At 49.2% G+C, this 9,812-nt stretch overlaps 1 pseudogene; it reads left to right on the top strand.

Annotated features, from left to right (window-relative positions):
- Window positions 1-6,990: 6,990 nt before the first annotated feature.
- On the top strand, window positions 6,991-8,057 carry LOC101716805 (homeobox protein OTX2 pseudogene; annotated as a pseudogene).
- Window positions 8,058-9,812: the final 1,755 nt, after the last annotated feature.

Genomic DNA, 9,812 nt, shown 5'->3' with positions numbered 1-9,812 from the left:
GGTAGCCACTGTTAATTGAACCTCGCTACTTCCAGGCGTGTGGCACACTCCAGGGGCACCATGAGGGCAGGTTTGTGTGTGTTCAATTACTGCCAAGATATGAAGGAATGCAATGTGTCATGAGTTCGAGTGTCAATTACTGCCGGTTATAGGACTGGCTGAAAGCTAAACTGATCCGCCCCTCCCCTGCTCAGCTTGTTCTGACTGGGTTTAAAACACCATGAGCCACACTGTCAGCTGTTAAAGTCTGTGTGTGTGTGTGTGTGTTTGGGAGAAGTAGGGAGCAAACAGAACTGAAGGGACTCGAGTGTCAGTAAAGCTGTCTTAAAAATTCAGGAAACACTGTTTCCTGATGACCCTACCAAGGGTTGTGGGACACAGGGTTGGAGTCCTGGAGTCCTGGAGTGCTGAATTATGCAGGATACAACCATCTGCTGGGGCACAGGCTTGCTGATGAAATAGCTACTGCTGTGTGGACCTGGGTTACGCCCCAGGGCTGGCAGGACCTTTCTATCAGGTTTCTATGTAGATTTTTACACATAAACTGAAGAAATGTGTAGTTACTTACAAGTTTTGTGTAATGTTAATTAACGTGATAATTTGACAGTTGAAACATGAAATTAATTTATCTAAGAACAGTTTTAAAGTATAGGATTTCCTGTGTCCTTTTGCTGTCATGAACTCACTAAACCTTTTCCCCTCTGGGTTTGTTCAGATTACAAGGCTGTGACACAACAAGGCTGTCCCAGGAGGCTCTCTTTTGGAGGAATTTTTCTTTCTTTCTTTCCTTCCTTCCTTCTTTTTTTAAAAGGCATTTTTCTTAGAAGCCAGGAACAGTTATTACAATTAGTATTTATTGTGCCGTCTTCCTTCCTTAGCGTTTCAATGACCAATCACCTTTAACCCCCGTTAGTGCTGCCCTGTATGGAATAAATATCATTCCCCTTTTCCATAGCAACAAAAAGAGAGTTAACATTCTCCTTCAAGGCCGCCTGACAGATGATTCTGCATTGGAAATCACAGAGGCTTGAGCTCCGCTATGGCCTAGACAAACAATCTGTGTTTTCCTCCGTGCGCCTTCATTACGGGGTGCTGGTAGCCCCGCGTTGACCTCTGTGTTCATTCATCAGTCAGCAAACACTTGTTAAATATCTACTTTGAAATGTGTTAATTGTAGGAATAAGGTCCTTTTGTTAAAAGAATGTGGGTCAAATTCTGACCTCAAAACCACACTAAACTCTTGGTAGGAAAAGTGGTCACTGTTGGCACCACTTGATTTAATGCCGTTCCTCCTTCTCCTCTGACTTCACTGGATCTCTCCATCTGTTCCTTAGTCTTCTCCAAGCCTCATCTTACCTTCCCCCCACCCCCGGAATCAGGAATCTGGCCACCTAATACAATGACTCACGTGAAACTGCTGATATCCAACCATTTCCAACTCACAAAATGGTCAGTTTCATATGGTTCAACTTAATCGCAGACTGCTAGAGATCTGTAACTTGTACAGCTGCAATCAAACTGTCCGGTCCACAGAAAAGAATTTTGGAAAAGACACGATGCCATTGGAATCAAAGGGGTGTGCCACCGCACTGAACACAGAAGTGAGCAGCTGTCTGTGGATTTAATTGCTAATCGACTCAAAAGAACCCCCCCCTCATCAGGAGCCTTCGAAAGGAGCCACTTTCTTCCCCCTTTTGGGGGATGCCCAGTGTGAGCTGGCTAGGAAGGTGCCAGCTGGGCCTCACAGATTCTCCTGTGGACAAAAAACCGAGCCCAGTAGGGGCCCAGCCACCCTGAGAGGGCAGGGCCTGCAGCCTGCCCAATGCGCTCAGTCATGTTTCCATCCATGCAGGACAGCAAAACTGTTCTGCATCTGCATTGACTATTAAATACAACGAACGCAGTGTGGAAGAGGGCCCCTCTGATGCTCTCTGTCTGGGCTTGGTTTCCTAGCAGCTACAAGGATGCGTCCTTGAAAGGAAGGGACTGGGGACAGGCCTTGCTGGGGCATCAGGCTGGGCTGAGACAGGCTGGAACCCAGGGCCCTCAGCCTGGTTTCCCAGCTCTTTTTTTTCCCCCTTCGGTACCGGGGATCGAACTCAGGACCTTGCACTTTCGAGGCTGGCACGGTGCCACTGAACTAAATCCCCAGCTCTCCCAGATCCTCTGGTAGCCCAGGTGCAGAGGGGCAGCTGGCCTGGCCATGTTAATTCAGCAGCTTAGTGACACTGACTGAATGGGCTTTGAGCAATCTTGGCTTCTGTCTCTTCCATGGCCTCCATTTCCAAACCTTTTCCTTCCCATTTCTTTTGGCTTCTGCGTTCTATGGAACCCGGCCTAGGTTCCTTAGAAAACAGAGCCTGAGGCAAGGATTCGGTGCAGATACTTTATTAGGGAGTCACAACCGTTTGTGAACTCAACCTACCACAAGAAGTCAAGCACTGGCGTCACCACATCATGCTTGCTAGAGACCAAGCATTGCCGTTGGTGGAGCCTTAGTGGACCCGATGCTTGTTCAGCCCAAGGTCCTGGTCCTGGCACCCTTATACGGACCACAGCATTCCGAGCTAGGAGTTCCGGTCCAGCTCCTCAGTGTGCACTTGGCAGGTCATTTCTGAATCATCAGAGCATCTCCTGGGGCAGGGCAGAAGCTCCACAAGCCATGTGTTCCCTCCCTTGGAGTCACCCAAGCCCAGACCTGGACGTTACTCAGCCAGCTGCTCCTAGCTTGCTGCTACAGAAGGTGCTGTGGGCAGGCTCCACCCTGAGTTGGGGACCCCCCTCCCCAAGACACTGAAACCTTCCCTGGAGCCCCTCCCCCTGGACAAATAAACCAGAGCATGGAGATCATTATGCTGCATGTTATTAGGCAAAATTGGATTAATTAACCTCGTCTGGCCTCTCAGCTTGGGAGACAGAAAAAAAAAAAACCAAAGTCTAGTTCAAATGCAGCATTTTGAAAATGTCAGCCATGGCTCGGTGATAAATATTTATAAATATGTACGCCTCATATCAACAGGGTGGCAGTGTATTTTTACCTGTGAGTACACAAAGGCACTCTGTCATTCGCACGCATTCAAAGCAGGAGCCTTGAAAGGGCCATTATGGCTTGTGCGAGGAATGTTTATTAAGAATAATACGCAAAACGGGGCTTGGTCTCAATGGGCCCATTGACGGGGTATCACAGCAGCTGGCCAGGATGGACAATACCTTTCCTGACCGGCCTGGGCTCTGCCACCTCCGGTTGCTGGTCTTCTGGGAACGTTAAACCCTGGCCCTGAGGTTCTGAGGCACAGACCCATGAGGATTTCCCACTGCAACTGAGCTCAGGCAGCAGCTGGTGGTCTAGACTTGCATCCCAACTAAACTGCTCCCTCCTCCCTGGATTTGGTAGAGTCATGTCTAGGGCCTTTCCTCCCCCAGCCTCTCTCCCACTTAGCTTTTCTTTGTTAGCACTGGAAACTGAACTCAAGACCTTTGCACTGAGCTCCATCCCCTGCCATTTTCATTTCTTATTTTGAGACAGGGTCTCACTAAGCCTCTGAGTTGCCCAGGGTGGACTCAAACGTTCGGTTCTCCTGCCTCAGCCTCCCAGAGTGCTGAGATTATTGGTGTGTGCAACCATGCCTGGCTCTACTTTTATTGGTAGAGATCTTTTCCATCTTAATTCTCTCTGAGCATCCCAGGATTCCTTCCTGGTTTTAGGAAACTGTTGATTTATATATTTGACCAACATTTATTCAGTGCCTACTGTGTGTTAGCCTGGGCCTGGGTGTGGGACTGCAGAGAGGAATATGATAGACCTGCAGTAAGATAGATACACTGTCCCTATTCGTCCTTCTGGGAGGAGACAGACAGAAATATGGGTGGAGTCAGAGAGGGATTTGGGATCTGCTAGTCAAGCAGGCTCTCACTGGGGGACTGGGGCTGGGGGCAAGGCAGGATTGTGTGAGGAGGGGCATCCCGGAAGCCTCTTCCAGAGGAGCAGCTGGTGGAGGGCGGAAGGGCACAGAGCTCCAGCCTTGCTTAGTCAGTGCCCCTCGGAGCCTGGCAGGGCCTTTCTGAGGGGGAATGGCCAGGCAGAAGGCCAGTGAGGGGCGGCTGTGACCTCTCAGAGATGAGAAGGTAGAAAGGTGAGTGTGGCAGAAATCCAGGAGCCAGGCAGAAACTGGAAGTCTCCCAGCCTAGGCCTCTGTCTTGGGAGCCCAGCTCCTGGAGTGTTCCTTCCTTGCAGTCTGGATTTACTGCTACCCCCATTGCTAAGACTTCGAGGGAATGCCAGAAGATCTTTCCAGGTTATGGATGAGTTTGTTTAGAAAAAAGAGACCCATCATCCATGGATTTGGGGTCTTTCCCCGTCAACCTCTGTCCACTCGGTAATACCTCTCACCCCACAGCCTGCTGGAACCCTCTCCTCTTGATTCCTGTTCAGCTGGAGGCTTCCAAGTTGACTTATTTCCCCTCAGGCCCCATGGCTCCCTTTAGCACTCTGCATGGTTGAAAGATAAAATTTTTAAAATCAACTTTCTTTATTATTCGTAGAAGAGTTGACATCAAGATCAATACATCTGGACAGAAGCTATTAGCATTTTAATGAGTTGCTCAGTAATATTCCAAAGATGTGTCTGAGAGTCATGGCCCCTTTGATTAAGGGTGGACCTGGGAGACTACAGTAAACAGATCTCAGGGAGGCCCAGGGCGGGTGGCTGTCACCCATCAATCCTGGGATGAAGATGGGGACTCATGAATAAAGACGCTCACAAGGTACCTGTCCCGGGACTATGCCGTTCACTGTAAGGGAAATAACCTTTTAAAATGCCATTGGCCTCCACGAAATGACAAGCACAGACATGCACCTTTGTCAGTTGTCAGGTGTAGGAGGGGTGCACTGTGGTGGGAAATGTCTACTTGTCTCTTTAGGACTTCTGGCTTTGGAAGAGAGAACAAAGCCAGCGAAGGGGAAGTTATTGGGCGGCCCGAGAGGAGACAACCAGATGACAGACGCTGTCAGGACCACATCCTCGAGTGTGTCCTCTTACAGTCCCATCCAGGTGTCCAGTGCTTTGGCATTGATCATCACGGACCCCTTTTGGGACCCTCTCTCTCTAAAATGTCCTCTGAGGTCTCCCTTGATCTGACGGGCCCCAACTGGGCACGGAATAAAGGCCAGCCCTCCCCAGGGAGAGGGTAGTAGAATCTGGCCTGGAGCTATCTCTGGGTGGGAAGGCAACCTGGATTTTGGGAAGAGGCCCACTTGTCTGTGAACCTGGGGCAAAGAGCCCCACAAGACCCAGCTGTCCTTTGGACACAGACAGAGCCTGTGGTTGGCAGCTGGGCTGTACCTGGGCCCGGGGGCAGCCGGAGAGATGAGGGAGGTGATAGACCACAGTCCGTACTCAAGCTGCTGCGAAGTTTCTGGGGACAAGCCATTGGGTATGTGTCTCAGAGCGGCGGAGGCCTGGGCTTCAGCAATTTCAATCTGGAAAGCAAAATCTCACAACACAAGCGCTGTGGATTCCGAGGCAGCAGCGGTCAGAAGACGCCCAGCATTTGGCATCCACTCCAACATCTTGCTTTTCTTCTCCTGTCCGGGAAATAAGCAGACTCTGAAGTCTGGACGACCTGAGATCATCCCGGCAAGCCTGTTTACTTGCCAGGGACACACAGTCAAGGTAAAGACCTTGGGACCCTACAGGCTCAGCACATATAAAGTGTGAACGGTATCATGGTCATTCCCTGCAGAACTGTGATGAAATCAAGTGAGTTACTGTGTGTAAAGCACTCACTACAGAGGCTAATGCAAGGGCACATAAATACTGTCCAAGTTGCGATCCACTGTTGCCAGTGATGGACACTGGGATCTTGTGGGGTTTTGTTTTTTGGTCTGAGATGGGAATCTCACTATTTTATCCAGCTGCCCTTGAACTCCTAGGCTAGAGCAATTCTCCTGCCTCAGCCTCCGAGTGGCTGAGTGACTGGGACTACAGGCCTGTGCCACTGCACCCGAGTGGCTTGTTGCTGAGGACAAGGTCCTAAGCCAAATGGGGAAAGATGGGTGCCACTTGTCCCTGTTCTCTGTATGGACAGTCCTCCACCTAAGACGGTTCAACTTGTGAAATTCCAGTTCTGTGTAATATAGAAGCAATACTCATTCAGTAGAGATGGCAATTCGGAATTCACAGCTTGATCATCACCTGGCCTAGTAACACACATGAGCAGTGCTCTCTCAAGACACTGGCAGCAGCAAGCTTCGGTTCCTTGATGGCTGCCCAGTCACTAGGTGCCCAGCCCATGCTGTCTAGGAGCTGTGTCGCTGCTCTGGGATGTGCCATAGGTGGGGCGTGTGATAGATGTTGTTGACTTGACAATATTTGCAGCTCACAATGGGTTTATCAGGATGCAAAGCCATCGGAAGTGGAGAAGCAGCTGTCTTTCGAACAGCTGGAGAGCAGTGGGGTCGGCGGGCAACCTGACCGTATAGGCGAGAAGTCTGACTGCTCTTAAGTGCATTTTGAGTTGTGACCATGTTTTTCTGCCTGTCTGCAGTGGGCTACTGGCTTGGGCAGCGTGGAGGACGCTCTGGGAAACGCTCTGGGTGCAAAGACTTGTAAAGTCTGGCAATCAGCAGTGAAAATGTCAGAGCTTATAGAAGGGGAAATTCCAGGGCCCAGGGGACATCCCAGGGAAACACAGGGCCCTGTAAGGTAGAAAAGGGAGCAGCTGTCACCAAGCCCAGGGCAGCCAGGGTGGCATGTCACCACTGCGGGTCTTAACGCTTGGGATTAACAGCCACAGAGGGGCAGGAGCCCTGGAGCTCAGACCCCTGCACTGCATTGAGTCCCCTAAGTCAGGACCTGCTGTGCATAGAGACTTAGAAGTTGAGGAAGCTTTGTAGTTAGTGGTGGACGTGGGGAAGCTGCTGCCTGCGAAGCAGTAAACCAGCACCTCTGTTTATTTGTTTGCTTTGCCCTTAGTTCCACCTGTCCAAAACCACCCACCAAGGACCTTGAATCTGTCCACCCCAGGCGAATCCAGACCTTCTGGCTGGGTCCCCCCGATTTGGGCCGACTTTGCACCTCCAAACAACCTTACCATGATGTCTTATCTTAAGCAACTGCCTTATGCAGTCAATGGGCCGAGTCTGACCACTTTGGGCATGGACTTGCTGCACCCCTCTGTGGGCTACCCAGCCACCCCCTGGAAACAGCGGCGGGAGAGGATGACCCTTCATCCGGGCTCAGCTAGATGTGCTGGAAGCACTGTTTGCCAAGACCCGGTACCCAGACATCTTCATGCTCGAGGAGGTGGCACTGAAAATCAACTTGGCTGAGTCCAGGGTGCAGGTGTGGTTTAAGAATTGAAGATAAGTGCAGCCAACAACAGCAGCAACAGCAGAATGGAGGTCAAAACGAAGTGAGACCTGTCAAAAAGAAGACTTCTCCAGCCGGGGAAGTGAGTTCAGAGAGTGGAACAAGTGGCCAGTTCACTCCCTCCTCCAGCACCTCAGTCCCAACTACTGCCAGCAGCAGTGCTCCTGTGTCTACCTCCTCCTCCTGCATGCAGAGTCCTATCCCATGACCTACACTCAGGCTTCGGGTTATAGTCAAGGATATGCTGGCTCAACTTCCTACTTTGCGGGCATGGACTGTGGATCTTACTTGACCCCTATGCACCGCCAGGTTCCTGGACCAGGGGCCACACTCAGTCCCATGGGTACCAGTGCAGTCACCAGCCATCTCAGTTAGTCCCCAGCTTCTCTCTCCACCCAGGGATATGGAGCTTCAAGCTTGGGTTTTAACTCTGCTAGTGATCGCTTGGATTATAAGGACCATACCAGGTGCTGTTTATTATGGATAAATTATCTCAGCTGTATGGAGAGTAATTATTATTATTATTATTTTCCTTTGAGGTGCTGGGAATCCAACCCAGGGCATTGCACAGGCTAGGCAAGCGCTAGTGATGAATTCTTAAATCTGAGAATTTACATGAGATGGATGTCTGGGAGTTCACAGAAGCCAAGACTGGGGGGCTCTTCAGGGCCGTTTCCATAGCCACAGGCTACAGAGAATCCCCTCAGAAGAGACGATCGTGGCTGAAGACAAGCTCATGACAGCAACCCACAGGAGAAGAGGGGCAGTGACCCAGTGAATGGAAAGGTCCACCGCGGACGGGCCAGCCACTGTGCCATGGGCAGGGCTGCAGAAGGTCCTAGATCCTGGAAGTGATTTCTGAAGGATGGGTCTATACAGGTGGCCAATACTCCACCCTGTAGTGCCCTGAGTTTTCCCTTCAGCTCAGTCTGAGAACATCCTGGGGTCCTTGAGGCTTCCCTTAGAAGTGGCAGAAACAAATCCAATGAGGACTGACTGATAAAAATAACCCTTGGCCAATAGCTTGTTCCTGTAAATTGCAATTAAGCAGCTGCTCATACTTCCAAACAAATATGGTACCAATTTCCATTTCAGTATGGCTTTATTTAATGTCCCATGACAGCTGACATGCCGTAGCACTGCTTCAGCAGCCAAACAAGAAGCTCCATGTCATCCAAGCCCTATCACAGATGTGGAAGTCAAGGGGTGGAATGTGGCTTCCCAGAGAGGTGCATCCCATTAAAGGCAAATCAGCCACCTGGGCCCCAGGTTGAGGGGCAAGGCCTGCAATCAGGTGTTGTCCTTTCAGAGTCTTATCCCTGCAGAGTTGATGACAATTGTCCTAGAGAGGAAAAAGCCAAACTTCTGGAATGGTGGTCTTTCCCCTTTAGCAAGTTATTCTTTTTTACATTTGTAATTTGTAATTGACACACAATATTTGTACCTATTTATGGGTAGAGTGCTGATATTTAAATATAAGTATACAATACCAAGTGATCCAATCAGGGTAATTAGCATACCCATCACTTCAGACGAGGATCGTTTCTCTGTGTTAGGAATGTTCACAATACTATCTTCTAGCTATTTTGAAACATACAATTAATTATTGTTCCTGACAGCCTACTAGATATGGGACACTAGAATGTATTCCTCCCATCTCACTGTATTTGTTGTGCCCAAGAGCAACCTTTCTCTATTATCCACTCCACCCCCAGCCCCCTAGTCTCTGGTAACCAATATTCTCCTCTCTACTTCTTTTTTGTTTTGTTTTGGTACTGGGGATCGAACTCGGGACCGCGCGCTTTCGAGGCAGGCGCCGGAACCACTGAGCTAAATCCCCGGCCCCTCCTCTCTATTTCTGTCACACCAACCTTTTAGATTCCACATATGAATAAAAACATGCAGGATTTGTCTTTCTTTGCCTGGCTTATTTTACTCAATGTCCTCCAGGTTCATCCTATTGTGAAAAACAAGATTTCATCCTTTTGGAAGGCTGAGTAGTAATCCATTGTATAATTATACCGTATTTTCTTTATTCATTTGTTGTAGGTTGATTCCATATCTTGGCTACTGTAAATAGTGCTGCTGTAAACATGGGAGAGCAGCTGTCTCTTCAAAATGCTGATTTTATTCCCTTTGAATGTATACCCCATAATGGTATTGTTGGATCACAGGGTGGTTTAACAAATTGGAAACTTCCCTATTGTTTTCCATAATGGGTGTATAAATTTACATTCCCACCAATAGTGTGTAATAATTCTCCTTTCTCTGTGTCCTCACCAGCACTTGTTATCTACTTATTTTGTAATTTTTTGATTCTAACTGGGACGAGATGGTACCACACTGTGGTTTTGATTTGCCTTTGCCTGATTTTTAGTGATTGTGAGCATTTTTTCATGTAATTCCTGGCCATCTGTGTGTCTTCTTCTGAGAAATGTCTAT

Source organism: Heterocephalus glaber, unplaced genomic scaffold, assembly GCF_053883595.1.
Source record: "Heterocephalus glaber isolate CG9 unplaced genomic scaffold, H.glaber_assembly_v1.0 deba00000122, whole genome shotgun sequence".
In the NCBI taxonomy this organism is placed as follows: Eukaryota; Metazoa; Chordata; class Mammalia; order Rodentia; family Bathyergidae; genus Heterocephalus; species Heterocephalus glaber.
Note: the sequence above shows the minus strand (reverse complement) of the source record. Positions and strands in the feature narration are given on the sequence as shown.